Source organism: Ascidiella aspersa, chromosome 4 (assembly GCF_963924565.1).
Source record: "Ascidiella aspersa chromosome 4, kaAscAspe10.2, whole genome shotgun sequence".
NCBI lineage: Eukaryota > Metazoa > Chordata > Ascidiacea > Phlebobranchia > Ascidiidae > Ascidiella > Ascidiella aspersa.
In genome coordinates this window covers 34224089-34240385 of record NC_139450.1, presented here as the reverse complement: position 1 = coordinate 34240385, position 16297 = coordinate 34224089, and the positions used below count along the sequence as shown (strand labels likewise).

The window sequence follows — 16297 nt, the reverse complement described above, 5'->3', positions numbered from 1 at the left end:
AGTATATTTTTGATAAGTATATTAACATTCAACACATATTTTTTATAAATAGGATGTGTATTCATTCTTTTAATAAAAAGGTTGAATCTGATTGTACAAGTTACTTGTAAATAGCTTGTGTTTTTTAATTTTTGGTAATTTTGTGTCCTTCTGTTGTTAGATGTAAATGACTTGTGTATGATGACATGATGTAAAAGAATATCATTGTTGAAATAAGACCTAGGTGTGTTTTACGTGATTCAAGCATCTCAATTATCTCATTATGTATATCACTCCCATCCATATGTGATGATTTCATAACTGTTTCAATGAAAACAACATGAATGACCTGTAGGTAATAGTCCAAACCGCTAAATGATGCATCAGCACACAGTCTTATCAAATTGAATACTTTAAACTCCCTTTTCTAAATGAACTGCTAGATATCAAGTGTCACTTGTTTTTAAATAAGTTTGTTTGAGTTGTTTCTATCCACAAATAACAGTTTGATGTCTTGATAATTGTGTTTTTGTTTGTTTTTGTATGGAGATAGAAGTTCCACTATGGTTAAGCTATTATTTACCCACAAAGAACATAAGGTTTGATTCTCAATAACTCTGTCAGCAAAGTTTACCAAAACCAAATGAAAACGAATTTATTACATCGCACAAAAAGCCTGCTGTTTAAATACGGCCTGCTACAAAGTCAAAGTTGGTCGAAAACCCATAAATCAGGCGGCCTTTTTGTACTCAAAGTTCACCAAAAAGTTCCCAGTTCGTATTAAACGTGAAGACGTTGACCCCAGCAAAGTACAATTTATGCGGCTCCCATCAAATAAACTTGCGCCGCCAAATAGGAGATTAAATTTTTGTGATAGCTCGTGTTTGCGCTCCAGCTTTTTACATGCCGATCGGTTTCCTAGCTACTAAGGGAGAAAATTATCGGCTCTGAATTCTTGTAAGAACTCGCATCGGCCCAAAAAGCATGTCGCGCAACATTTTTTTGCGTTTTTACACGATAAGGGCCAACTGTGCGGGGAATGCGACATGTTTTTGCGCCGTGAGCGATTTCTCAGTCCCGTTAAAACCAGGGGCGGATCTAGGGAGGGGCGGGGTGAGTCCACGCCCCTCTAAACTGTTTTTTTTTTTGGTAATTTTTAAAAAGAAAAATGTTAGCGTTTTTTTGCGAATCTGAATTATGTTTCCATTAAGGATTGGCCGATTTTGTTAAATTGTTTTAGTCCATACACGGCCTGTTGGCGTCACAACGTTACGTCATAAAGTTACGTTAAAACGTGACGTCACAAGTTACGTCAAAACGTGACGTCACAAGTTACGTCATAAAGTTACGACAAAACGTTATGTGTTTTGAGTGTTTAAAAGACAGAAGACACCAGCGCAGCGTAAAAAAATGCTTATGTATGCGAATCGTTTAAGTTACTCAAAATTATTTTTTTTTCTTTTAGAGGGTCAAAATATAAAATTGTGGGCAACCTAAACTATGCAAAAGCACTTTTTACGCTTTAAGCGAGTGTTCTCCGTCTTTTCAATGTAAAATAATACGACATGTTTATGACGTCATACCTAAAAATGCTTTCAACCCCCCCCCGCAAAAAATCCTTGATCAACCCCTGAATAAAACATAACTTCGTCATACTTTTGCTGGTAAATCAATAGAATTAATTTTTCGCCGAAGCCTCATATTTGCCGAACCCTAGCGAACTGGAAAGTAGAAACTTAGGTCGTCCACAATTTGGCCCAGCCCGAAAATTGACGTCACATTCCACTTTCTTTGTTTCGTCACAGATAGACTCGACGCGCCCTATTGTCGTCGCTTCCTTTGGCGGATTTTTTCGCACAAAAAGCGTCGAGAAATTTCTTGTTTTTCTTGGCCACCCGATATCCCCTACAACGAACAATAAAACAAGAGTGGACACATTTTTAGGCCGTTTTAAACATTGGCCGGCACCTTTTTTAAACTTGTTAAAACTTTGCCGTAATTTTTCGGCCCTTGTGTTAGCTTCGATAACATCTGAACCTACTGAAATTACCTGTTTAGAAACTAATTTTTTCAAATGCAATCACATTTTCATTCGTTTTTACTTATAAAAGTCTTACTCATAAAAGTGGACGCTCATCAAAAAGTTTAAAGTCAAAATTCAAACACTTCAAGAAGTATGGTAGAATATGTAAAAAATTTTTTTTTTTTGGTTTTGCTAGGGATTTAATTAAACCGGTTCCCATCATAAATGCAATTGCTTTTTAATTAAACGAGAAGTTTTTCACTTTACATTTTTGACCATAGCAACCAACTTTCCCGACGAAATCAACGAACAAAGGCATTTTAGGCTAAAAAGGTCGGTTAATGAAAGACGCGAAGTGATTATTGAGTGACTCGGCATCCGCTCGAGCCACAAAACACGCCCGTTTTTTTTCTTTTCAGACCTGTTTTTATCTGGCTCCAATAACCCGGGATAACAATGGGCACGAATTGACACTCTAGCCGCTTTTTGAGCGCTTCTATTTTTTGCCACCTCTCTCAAATTTCGTGTTTTCTTTGCCTTGATTCGCTTGAGTTTCAAAGTTTCGAAACACTTCCTCGTTTCCCAGACGCTTCATTGTTGCTGGAATCTTTGCCCAACTTCGCCCGTTGGAAACCTTTGTGCATATTTTTCTTACGTTTCCAACCCGCCCCTTTTGAAAACCTCGCCAAAAAAGCCTCACCGCCAATATTACTTAACTTTTCGACCCAAACCGCAGCCCTGGCGTGTTTTTTTACGCCATACAGCCAATTGTTAGGTCAATATTTACGCGTGTTTGAAATCAGTTTGGCGAGTTATTTAATGTTTTTTCAACCTCGGCAAAGTGGCGGAATTTTCGGGCCAATATTCAACGTAAATATTGTTTTTTCGCAGAAGCAACGGACAGCTGGCGACGCACCACTTCAAATTTTTGGTGAGTCTCTTCTGTAATCTATTTCCTAGCTAAGAAGTGCGCAAAGAATATAATTTTTTTGTTGCTGTTGCTCTTGAATTGGCACTATTAGTGTTTTTTGACACATATTTTTCTGGTCTGTGTATTTCTTTCTAATAATTATAAAGTATTGGCCGTGCATTTAATGAAATATATTAAGAGTGACGGGAGCAGTTATTTACAGCACCCTTGACAAATTTATATTGTCAGTAAGTCGTGGATAAGTATTAAGTATTAAAGCGGTATATGAAATTTAAACCAATCGGTGCGTTTATTACTGTATTCTAGCATATGACAGGACGTTTTTTAAAGTTTTAATTATTATTGATTTTATTAGTTATTTACTTATCACTCTATAAATGAAACGAACTTTTTTGTGAAAGATTTTTATGAAACGCTCTGTTGAGTGTGATGTTGTAAAATAGAGGTTTCGAACCAAATTACAGCTGCACCCTTGAGTGCTTTTTCTGACCCTCAGTGTCACCGATAGGTATTATATGTTTGTTTTTGGATTTCAAGTTATGCTCTATTAGGTAAGATTCTTGATACACTTTTTTAGTGTACGATCAGAGTGCAAAAATTTAAGGACGGTATTCTTTTACATTATGCACAGTTAATGTTTCAAATCTTTCAAATTTCGTTAATCGTAAAGTTACAGTAAAATACTTAGTCAAAATTCTAGTTTTATGCAGCTTGTCGCAAGCTATTTATATTTTATGTAGGTTGCCGCAAGCCAAAAATATTAGTAATCCTGTTTTATAACCTTAGTGTTTGAAGCAATTTAAATATGCCAGTTTATAGTTGACCTTATTATCTTATAACTACCGTTCATTTCCATTTTACTTGTGCCACTTTACATTCAAAGCCCTTAACTCGCAAAACATTTTGGCGGTGGTTTAAAATTACGATGGGCACATAAGGTCTGCCACATTACGACTGTAATTAACAACTGTTGATTTTTATGGCGGAATTTCGCGCAAAATTGTTCGGGAGTAAATTGACCGGTGCCTTGTCCTTGCCCAAGGCAGGTTCTGCTCGTAAATCGTTAACGTAACGTCCAAAAACCCGCAATTCTGAGCCACTTTACTGCGTTAACAGTGTCGTTTTACGTCAAACAGTTTAGGGTTGATTTTTACGACTTTCCTCTGCTATTTTGCGGCGAGTTCGCAGTCAGCATTGTAAAAGTTTTTTACTGTCTAAAGAAGTGGTTCCTAACCTTTTTTTGCTGCAACCCTTTCAAATCACCAACCAATCCTGAATTACTTGAATAACAAACCATTGTAATTTTATTTTTGTACAAGTAACTGATAGCACAATACCAAAATGTGAGTTAGTTTTACATGTAGCTGAGCAAAGAAATAAATTACAGCAATACATTTCCCATGCCTGATTAAGCATTCCCGCACCCCTAGGAACAGTTTAGCACCCCTGGTTAAGAAACCCTGCCCTTAAAGGTTGTATTGGTACGAAATGCTACTTTTTTACGTCTTTTTACATTATTTTAAAAGGCCAGTTATGTTTTCCATACATCTACAGAGTTAATGCCGTAATTGTGTTTTGTTGCTTAGACCAGCGCTTTTCAACCCATGGTCGCGACCCAAAATAGTGTTGATGTTTAAATTATTTGGGTTGCCGACTGCAGTTTGCGGTTTATGATATGTTCTGAACAAAATTACTCCACTATATCAGAAAATTGCGGAAATATTACGAAGACATATCCAATATATATTAGATTCGCACTTCATGCTATTGTCTTGTGTCCACGTATAAATGTTCAGTGGATGGAATCAGGTCGCCAAAGCTTCGTTGTTAAATTTTTTCTTAGTATTTGGGTTCCTGCTAAAAAGTTGAGAAACACTATTAGACAAATCATTTGCTTTTTAGAGTTCGCGTCTTACATTAGCGAGGCAATTTATACCTTAATGGACATTAAGTGACCGATCAGTTTAAAGTTGTTGCGTCTATTTGTTAATTGCTACATTTTGTTCAACTCCATCCACTAATTAGCTACTTTTGGTCGTTTTAGATCGCGTTTGTTGTGACATCACAATAAGCTATTGTCGTTGAATGGCGTCGCGCGCATTTATTGGAACGGAAGCGGTCTGAAAAGGTGGTTAGATTGGACGTTTTTGTCATTGATTTGTTTTGAACAACAAATTTTTGCCCATAACACATACAAACGTTGCGACACAGTGTATTGATGATTGTTAAGGCTAACTACGGAAAATGCATTTATTATTACTTCAATCGTAAATCACTTATTATAGTTCACAGGAATATTTCCTTTTCCTCTAAGTCCTGTTTTATTTTGTAATTTACCCCATTTCAAAAGTCACACAGGTATTGTCACAAAAAGGAATATTTGGTTTTATGCAGTTTATTTTCCCATAGAGAACAAAATTACAGACAAAACGACTGGAATTTTAAAAATTGCAAAAAGATCGGTTTTGAAGTTTGAAAAAGGTCATTTTCGCAAAACGTGAAAAGTGACTCATTTTAAGCCATTAGGATAAGAGCTACTTTACGTCGAGCCAAAAATAGTCTAATTTGAGAAGTTCAAAAAGTTCCTGTTTGAAAAACTGAAAGTGCCCCATTTTGTCGAAGTCCTTACAGTGTAATCTCCTGGCTTTGTTTTACGTGTGTTTCAAATAAGGACGTGGATAGAAAATGTAACTTCAGACATAATTTGACTTTTTTTTATTGCGTGGCCCGCCCAAAACAGAAAGTAATATTGTAAACCCAGTTTATGGTATTATTGTACAACACTTACCTAGTGTATTACGAATTACCGGTTTAATGTCTTAAATGTAGAACCTGTTTATCTTTTTAGACCCATTTTTAGACCCTACCTTATATGACAACATGTAAAGCAGTTACAGAAACGTAACTTTAAAACGCCAGTATTTTAGCTAGCAAAATGCAGGCCAGGCAAAACACACTTAACATGCGTTAAAACTTTGGCAATACTTAATATGCGTTAAAACAACTGTAAAATTACCGCGTGGACACAATTCTCTCTCAGTTTGCGTGTTATGTAGCTGGGGTGATTACAGTGTTCTCTAAAACCATGTTTTCAGTGTTTTTAGCGTGGTTTGAGCACCACTTGATACGCGAGCTTTTTCAGTTGTTTTCACAGAAACGCGTGCGACTGAAAACCCCACAAACCCGAAAGCTGACGATATTGCTGATGTTTGGTTAGCTGCTTGTTAGAACGGACAGCTTGTAGAGCTTATGACAACAAAATTAAACCGCAAATGTGTCGGAATAGGGCGGATATTTACCAGGTGATTAACGCCCTAATACCAGGTGTTGTTGGCTTTGTTTTTACGGTAATAGTTTAGCGCTGATTTTACAAAATCACCCCTCTTTAATGGTTTCGCTATTATGCTTTTAGTTTTTTCGAAGACCTTTGTTTTACAATTTAAATAGATGTCTTTTTTGTGAAAAGGCCTTTTTAACTTAAAACATTAAAAGTTGAAACCAACAGGAAACCAGTGTAACTGAACTATGTAAAAAAAAATTTAAATTACGACACTTTATCACCATATTTATCTTTTATGACGAAAATATAAAGTCTATGTTGGCAGCGTGTTATAAGTTTGTGTGTTTTTGACGTTTTTTGTTTAATTTTCGACAGATGTTTTAATGTTATCTCGCCACCATTTTCCGCGGCCTCTCAAATAGGTTTGAAGTGCGATGTTTTTACAATAACCTTTGGACGGAAAATGTTTGACTCATTAAGGCTGGGGCCTAGCGCTGTAATTCAACTTTGTATTTACTTATTGTTGAACTTTAATTTAATTACAAAGCTTACTGGGAAAATTGTAAAATATTTTTTTATTTAAAACAAGTAACTTTAAATTAAAAGAATTAATAGTTTAATTCAAACGATAAAAAATATTCCTTTGATCAAATGAACAGAAATATTTATAAATATATTAATATATATATGTATATTTTCAGAAATTTTTTCTTTTTTTTCATTAATATGAAGCAGAAGTATAAAAGTACACAAGCTAAAGTTTAAAGTGTATAAGTCCTATTTAAACGATTGCTTTGCTTCTGTTTACTGTGTACAGATCTGTAATGCAGCTTGATAATGAATGTAAAAGCTACAAAGGTCGAGTAGATCGCCACCATCTTGATTAAGACGTTTCGATACGAACTTGTATCATTATCAGCTAATGTGATTAAAATATATTACGTTCAACCTTTTATAAGTGAGGTATAGATATATTCAGCCACATTAAGTAATGGTACAAGTTCGCATCAAAACGTCTTTATCAAGATGATGTCGATCTATTCGACCTTTTTGGCGTTAACGGTCATTTTCAAGCTCCTTTACTTTCGTTTCGCTAGAATGACAATTTCCCGTGAGATTTTCGGACGGAAAGAAGCGAATAACCTCGTATTTCCTAAACCAGCGCCTTGTAATTAAACTTTTGTCTCAAACCGGGAAGTGCGGTATTTACATTGTTTCTCGCAGCGGGTTTTGGGGTTAGTTGTTGTGTGGAAACCCTGGTTTTGTGCTGGTATTTACTTACATGAGGATGTTGCAGATAATCCACAAATCACCGGCATCCTATTTTCGTGGGAAATACTCGTATCGGGAGATTAAGTTTAGGTTTATTAAAAATTACGCTCCACCAAAGGAAATTATGAACACGCTTGAAGATTGTAAGTTGGACGATTTACGATAATCTCCCTTTTTTATTTTAATATAAATCAACTTGAAGTAACAACGAAACATAAATGAAAAAGTTGAGAAAATACAACTGAGTTTTTTTGCATGTTTGGGCGTTCTGCAAAACCTAATTATCCTACATCTGAGTTCACTTTAAATACTTTGAACTGAAATAACTTTAAAAACTCATTTATACGTTCAACAAATTATATCTGTAACCGCCATTTGTTTATGTAATAAATATTTTTAAGCCTCCACCTATCCCCATATTAGTTTTTTTAGTCATTTTCGCAGTTTGAAACAAGAACAGACACATTGGTTTGTCGATGCAGAATTTTAACCAAACCTTAAAATGTCATAATCGGGATTCATTCAAGTATTGCTGTCTTGCAAAATACTGTATTTTTTCAACAAATGCGTACATTCAGTCACATTGGCATTCAAAATGATTTAAAAGCTATTCTGTAAAAAATGCAGATGAAATATCTGAATTTATATTTTATTTCAGCTGAAAGAAAGTTGGCACTGAAAGTTGTAAAACATTCGTAAGCTGAAAGTTAAGCCGTTCCACAAAAATCAAATCCAATTTGTAGTGGCCGGGCGAACCCGAGATTTTCCCAAACCTTTTCACAAAAGTTTGGAGCATAATGGTTGGAGGTTGTGATAAGAATGAAAAAAAGCCCATACAGAAGTAGGTAGCATTTTGAACGTTTCAACATAAATCTTTATTCATTTTCAACATCCAAAAATGAATGAGATATTCGAAAGGTTCAAAATGCTACTACTTCTGTATGGGCTTTGGTATTCTTACTGCCTCTTCACAAAAGCTTTCACTTCGCTTCCCACAAAAGACGCAGCGTGGTAAAACTTTTCTTTCGTCGCAAAACTTCGTCGAATGGAAAGAGCAGTAAACTTGGCGGATCAGTTAAATTTACGCGCATATTTTACCGCAGTGGCGAGCCTTAACCCGCCCCACCAAATATTTCCGGCTAATTTCGGCATATTTTAGTCAATCATTACAAAGGCTCCACGGCACGCGATCTTTTTAACCGACCGACGAAAAAATGTTGAGAAGGACAAATAAGTTGAAACATACTTCAACTTACGAAAGCTTGAATAAGTAACCGTTTTTTGGGGGCAGTGTATATGGTTAAGATAATGCACACAATTATTGTTTGCATAATTAAACAAAACAAAAAACGATAGTTTAATTTTGTGATTTTTTAAAATGTGTATACCTAAAAAGGTAAACGGCAGTTATTTAGAATAAAGTGTTTTCTTGATACGTTTTAAAATACATTTACACGTTCGAATTATGTTTGTGTTTGATTAATATTTTATCGTCATTAAACGAAGCACACAAAAATTCAAAAAAATGAGCAAAATTGAGCAAAAAGCTTAAATTTTGGGCCAGTTGTGACTACGTAAAGAAAATTATCAATAAATCCTATGCTTTTGTAGTAATGATGACGTTTTGTAACTTATCCGCCCAACCCCCAGACAGCGGTAAACTTTTACGTGTGAAGTGCCGCGTAAATTATTAGCCAGGCTCCGAAACGAAAGAAGCAACTTATTGGGTTTTTGAGTTTTTTACGACGAGTTTGAACCTTGTCCTTTTGCCCAACCCACTCACACACTCCCATGTTTGCATTTATTCAAACCTACTTTTTCACCTTTCTAGTTTAAACAGTCGCTTCGTCGCCAAAACTGGTAAAGGTCAGTTGTTCGTTTCAAGGACATTTATTGCAGTCAGTTTTAGATTGAGTTGATCTTGTTTTTTCGCGTAGTAATTTGTTGTTCGCTTTTTTGTGCTTAGCTTAAATAGGAAGATTGCAAAATCGTTTGATCTTAATTGAAATTTTATGGCAGCAAGAAAATATATTTATTACCAAAACCCGATTTTTTAGGTGATGATTCAGAAGTTAAACTTAGTTGTGGTTAAAATCTCTGTTTCTTTAAATATATTAAACTTTAACCTTTGTTTGGCCCTGTGCTGCTTTTTTCGTAAATTATGTTTCCAAAAGCTAAAGAGTGTGCGCCTAAATAAGTTCCCCAGAACCCTCCTATATCCGATACTCCGAACAAAAGTATCGCGATACGATACATTACTTTTTACGTCATTACTAAGGACAAGCAAACTGAACAAATCGAAGCATTGAAATGTATTTTTTTAGATAAATTGACTAACAATTGGTTTAACTTTAAGAAGTTCAGTTAGTTTCAGTGGATAAAAAGAAAGTTCAGTTAGTTTCAGTGGATATTTAATTTTTTTCTCAACAAAGTCATCGCTATGCGTTGGACGGCAAACTATGGCTAAACTTTGGTACACTATGCAGTAAGTACGGATCTTTAATGAAGCTTGCTAATGAATTGCAAAGCCAAAAAGCAAACCGACATCATCTTGATTAAGACGTATAGACGTATGGCTAAAATTCCTATATTAATTTTGTACCGGATGGACGCCGATACTCCTAGGGTATTGGCTCCGATCCGATATTATGGGACATCCCTAGCTACGTGGTAAGCACTTGAAGGCAAATCGGTGATAAGTTGATCGTGGAGCAAATAATAGAACGCACCTTTCGTTGAAGGGTCGTTGACTCCCAATCGACAAATACACAAATAGAAACTCCAATAAGCTGTTGACACACTTCCACAAAAAACCCCGGGCTTGGCACGCAAACTAGAAGCTTAAAACTTAGGTCGAGTCGAAATTGCTAAAAAACCTTTCTGTGGACACCTATTTTTAGCTAATTTCTTGACGATGCTTACTTGCAATTTTGTTGCCATTTGTAAGTATTTTGCCAATTTTTATTACCCTTTTTTATTTATTTAGTAAGGTGAAAAACACTCAGGTTTACATTATGTAAGGGAAGGCAATATTACAAGCTATTTTTTCCAGAAATTTTATGCAATTTTAGGAACTTTTTTAGTTTTAATAGCCGGTTAAAACGCGCAAAAAAATAAAGCTTTAGGAAACAAGTTACGAACAATAAATGCATTTCTTCCATCTAACTTCATTCTTATTCGTTTCTGTCAATTTGTTTTCCAAAATCTGCAAACTTTTGTTATTTGAACCCTTTTTCGTCATAAAAACATGCAATGTTACGATCACGTCACATGATTGATTTCTTAAATCCAACTTTACTTTGTAAATGAACAAACAACATATAAATAGACCAACAAAGAATAACGTTTGGCCATTTTCCTGTTTTAAGAAGGCGTTAGCCATTAATTTACTAGCTTAGTAATTTCCAATGCGGATACCAACCGACAAATTCGTTCAAAGTTTCCAAATCGTCTTAACTTAGAATTAAAAGTTTCACACGCTCTGATAAAGCGCTATTATGTCGTCACAGATACTTTAAAGGCCTCCGCCCAAATTAATCTACTTTGATGACGTCATTTTGCCGTTTTTTCGCCTGAAAGCTAGTTTAATCTAATTTGCTCCAATTTTGGAGTCAGGTTGCTTTTTATGGATTTGTTTAACTTGCCGTGTCCGTGTGTTTGTGCCCAAAGGTGTGTTGAGCTCGCTGGTCGGGCTTTATCGACGAAAACGGGCAAAAGTAACGTTTGCTGTGTAACTGTTACTTGCTGGTTTGAGAGTAGTTGCCTCACAATGGCAAGGTTTCGGCAAATTTTTGGATGTTTTGATTAGTATAATGTTTTTTTTTTGTTATTATTAAAGTAAAACTTTTGGAAGTTTCTGATTTAGTGCTGTTTTAGTATTAAACAAGCTTATTTAAATATTTATAAGTCTGTTTTGTACCTGTCCTGTGGGGTGGTGTGTTGTAAGTACTAAGTAATCAATGTAAAATATATACCCTTGGAAATATATTTCGGTTTGATGTCCATATTAAAGCAGGTTACAAGTTAAGTATAAATAAATAAACGATAGATTATCGAAACGCTGAAAAAAAACCTTTTTACTGCTGTGAAAAAAAAAACTTTTTTACTGCTGTTTCTTAGTTGTTTAATAACCTACTACATCAATTATTATGCGAGATAATAATTTAGCGGAAGAACGGTTGAAATAAGTTATTCTAAAAAGATTTTGAAACTTTTCATGTGTGGTGTTGGTGTGAGGTTGATAAAGTTAAAACACAAGTGGCATGGGCTCCTAGGCCTTAGTGGTTTTGGGCTCCTAGGCCTTAGTGGTCAAAAATGTAAGCTATTCTACAAGAATTTTGAAACTTTTTATATGTTTAGTGTTGGTGTGAGGTAAATACAGTTAAAATACAAGTAGTTTGGCTTAGTGGTGTCACTGGTGTGCTACAATGTGGTGTGGTTTGGGCGTTTGCGGGTAATGTGTGCTTTGTGGTCTTCGTTAAACTTAAAGCGATCAAAACTTGCGTTTTCACGTCACGGTCATCACGTAGCCAAAAGTTTAAGCCAGATTCCAACCAATGTCCTACTTCTCACAGCTGGGCGGTTAAAACCCAGATAAAGACCACTTTATAATTCCCGGTTTAATTTGTAATTCACTATTTAGGCCGTTCTTTCATTTTCTGTGACTCGTAAATTTACCACACATAAATTGTAGCGAAAACTTCGTTTTGTGATTTTTTTCTATAAAATTTGGACTAAACGATACGTATCGTTTGTGAACAATAAATGTCGATTTTAATAGAATATAATGGATTTAGTGTTTTTTTTTTTTTTTTTTACTGAAGCCAAACAATTCAACGAATTTCGCATTACGAGCCTATTTTTGCACCGTTTTGCCAACAATTGGTCATTAACCGAATAATAACAACCGCTTCTTTGACCCAAGGGCAAGTTTATTTTCAAGCAATGGTCGCCTAAAAAGTTAAAAGCGCGTTAGAGGTCGGTCTGTAACAGGGAAGCTTGCTTTTAAAGATGTTTTGCACTTTGCGGCGCATAACTGTGTGCCTTTTTATAGCTGCCAATTACAAGTAACTCGCCTGACAGCGCTTTTTGGACGCATAAGCAAGAAGGGAGCATTCGGGTTTAGGAGGACGATTGGTGGTTTTATTGTGGCGCTGTGCACAACAGCTGCCCGCAAACACTTGGTTATATTGTAACAAAGTTGACAACTTTTAGTTCACGTCCTCGTTTAAACCCGCGTTTTGTTGCTGTGCTTGTGAGTTTGAAGTATTTCTTGGAATGTTGCTGTCTTAGAAGAAACATTTTTGTTGTAATATTTCAAATGTGCTATTGCTTAAGTTTTTGCACAACAGGCGTTTTTTGATAACAGGTGGCACAGCTAGGAAAAGGATTTTGTATGCTATCTTATAATAAAATATGTAAAATAAAGATTCTAGCTTTGAATCAGATAAATTTGAATGCTGCTTTATAAAACAAGAAACAACAAAAATAATTTGTTTAAAAAAAAGTTACTATTTTTTTGCCATTTTTGGAACTTCAGCAAAGGTCCTTTAGTTTGTTTTTACTTAGCAGTTTTAAGATTGAGGTGAAATCTAATAAATATTAAGGGCGTAGTCTTCCATTAGTCGCTGTGTTTGCTTAGAATAGCGTTTTATCGACGAACTGAAATTGAATAAAAACGAGGTTTTATGAATGCCCAGTTAAAAATCTTTATGAGCCAGAATTTATAAACCCAATTATTGTGGTAATGCCGAAAAACGTTTTTTTTTGCCAACTTTTAACATTTTCTTAAAAGAGTTATGTGCTTAACCCGTGCGAAGCATATGAAGCTAGACTTCATATTAAACTTTAGGGAGTACAAAATAAATCTAAACAGGAGACAATTTTGCTATTGCTGTTAAAGTACGTGGTTTGCTAGATGTGTCCTATCCTACTGCAATCCTACTAACATTTAAGATAAACGCTTTTATTAAAGTACAAACCTTTCGATCACCTATTCGGTCAACCTTTAACAATATTTCTTGGTACTTTAACTGAATTTTGCCGGAAGAACAATTTTACAATTAAAACAATGTTTGGCAGCAACGGCATTTTCACTGAATTCAAAGGACCTGAGATTGTTTTTATCATACGAAAATATATTGATCTCATATATATGTTTTTTCATCTATAGTTGCAATAATAATGCCCGAAAAAGATTGCCCGATTACGTGGTTAAAACGTTGGTACTTAAATTTTACCAAATGAACAATTTTACAATTGATCCTAGCAACCAGAAGGACGCCCATTTTGCTTGTTTAGGTTTTGGTACAAAGCTGCCGCGGTAAGAATACTTAGCAGACGTTTATTTGCGCTTGCTTTGTTTGTCTGTGCGGCAGTTTGCCTGATAGCAGCTGCTTGGTTTAATTAGCTAATGACGGTGACATGGCCGTTAAAAGATCAACCAACTGTAAGATCACTAACAACCATTGTAACCAAGCATTTAGGACGATTCGAGTGGAATGATTTGCAACTTTTTCGGCTCGTTTAGGACGACAAATTACGATATCCGCTGCAACGATTTTAATGACCTTATTTTTGGTTGTAACATTTTATTAAAACTGAGTAAACTTGAGCCAAAAATATATGAAGTATGTGACTAGACTTACAAGAATAAAGTTTGCTTAAGTTTGCAAAAAATATCAATAGGTAGACGTATTTTCCAAGGAAATTAATATTTTTTTTACCGGTGGTATTCAAAACATAACCTAAGACAAATAAAGTTATATTTATAATGTATAAATTAACTGTAAGTAAGTTTTACATAAATTTATTGATTCCCATCTTAAAAAAACTTTTCTTATTTTATATAATGTGAACCATACATGCGCCCGTTTAGATATCCTATAAGCAGGGTAGTTTTACATTAAACAAAGCCACTTTAAATCACCGACACAAAACCCTATTTGCGTCAAATTGTTCCTAAACTTGCCGCGCGTGTGCATCGAAGCGTGACGCATGCAGGCGGTCAATAATCGAACAAAAAAAAGCGCGACCCTCCAATCTTTACCGCCCGCCCCGACTTGGCCGAAAGTAATAAAACTGCATTGATTTTTTGCCCTAAAAACTCGCAGCCTTGAACCCTTGCGTTGCGCAGATTGCAAGCGAACAAGCAATGGCCAACAGTTCGATTTTCCTCGAATCGATAACCAACATTTTTCCCCTTTAATCAAAATTAAATCCGCGCGCTCGCCGACGATTTTTCTTCTCGCTCGAAAAGCGCTCGAGCTCCGGGCGAACCCGTTTTGTCTATGACGTCATACTGGGTATGAATCGACCGCGATATTTTTATTGTGTCGTCACTTAATGTGCTGAAATCTCGCGAGAAATCACAAACAAATGACGTTTTGTTCTGAAATCGCGCGGATCTGGAATAGTTTTATTCCCTTGAGGTGGACTTTTCAAAAGATGTGGCAATTTGTTGTTTGCCTTATATTTTGAACTAAACTATTTCTTACGTCATTTGTTTGTGATTTCTCGCGAGATTTCAGCACATTAAGTGACGACACAATAAAAATTCGCGGTCGAAACATTTTTAACTGATCCCATTGGTTTATTCATTGAACCAATATTAAGGAAAAACTATTTTTCGGGTTCGACTTCTTTAAAAATTAATTACAAAAAAACAATTTTGATAAATCATCTTTAATATTTAAAAAAGCTTTAGGTTTTCCACTCAAAAAACGTATTTTTTTTGTTTCTAAACTCAATAGAAATTGTTTCCGGGTGCATGTATAATAAATTTCCGTGTAATTTGTTTATAGAAAGGCGTAGAATGTTATTAGTTTAAAAGTAGTCCAAATGTTCCTTACCAAGTCGGACTGCTAAAGATAAGTCACAAATACTTTACGAGCGCATTTTGGAAATTTTTTCACCTAAGCATTGTTTTGCCTTCTCGCTTTTATTTTTCCAAATTGGTAAAATTTCCACTCGAACGCTCATTTTATGTCCTTAGTGTTTAACGATCTTTCGTTTTTACAGAGGCCGCCTCCCTAGTGACGTATAATTCTCTCCTTGCCCGAATTCCCCCCCCCCCCTCCCCCTCGAAACCAGAGCGACCTAATTTTGCCGAAATTCGCCAGTTGTCGAGTGTTACGTCATAATGCCAGTCGAGTCATTTTATTGTAAGTGTGTCGCGCGCTTAATGCGTCGAGATGTGGTCGCTCATCCAGATATGAGGTTAGTTTGTAATTTTTCGGTCGGTTTAGTTTTGTAATAAGTGAAGAAAGCATAAAATGATAATTTTCTTTGGAATGTTGTGGGAAGTTGTTTTGTGTTCGAGTTTATGGGTAACGATGCTTGTGGTGTACATTGTTTATTACCTATGACCAAATATGATGAGTTTTTCATATTAAGTTAGCGATATACTTAGTAACAGTATGCACAAATATTTAATGTAGCTTGATAATAAAATGCACTTCTTATCAAGATGATGACGATTTACTCTTGGCTTTGAGGTTTAATATCGAATTAGCGCTATTGGTAGAATTTTTATGTGGTTCGTTAATTGATTGAAATGTTGGCCATTTTGAACCAAAAACTGCACACGCCGCACACCGCCGTATTTGTGCGGAGTTTTCTCATGTAAACCTTGTTTTCTATTTTCGAAATTCAATTTATGTAAATGTAAATCATGTCTTGTATATTTGTGATACCAAAGCTGGACATGGTTTGAGCAAGAGGGAAAAATCCAGATTAAGATAAAGCTCCATCTGTTATTAAACGGGTTTAGCAAAACGGTTTTAAATGAAGGAATGCAGTGCGAACCAGTCTT

General features: G+C 35.4%; 1 protein-coding gene across 2 annotated transcripts in view; it reads left to right on the top strand.

Annotated features, from left to right (window-relative positions):
- LOC146157637 (zinc finger protein castor homolog 1-like) overlaps positions 1-16297 on the top strand; it is a 68805-nt gene that overhangs the window by 1756 nt on the left and 50752 nt on the right. For both annotated transcript variants that reach the window (XM_083388548.1, XM_083388547.1), the window contains exon 2: positions 2894-2933. The gene's annotated coding sequence lies outside the window, so the exon portion shown is untranslated. The remainder of the gene's footprint in view (positions 1-2893; positions 2934-16297) is intronic.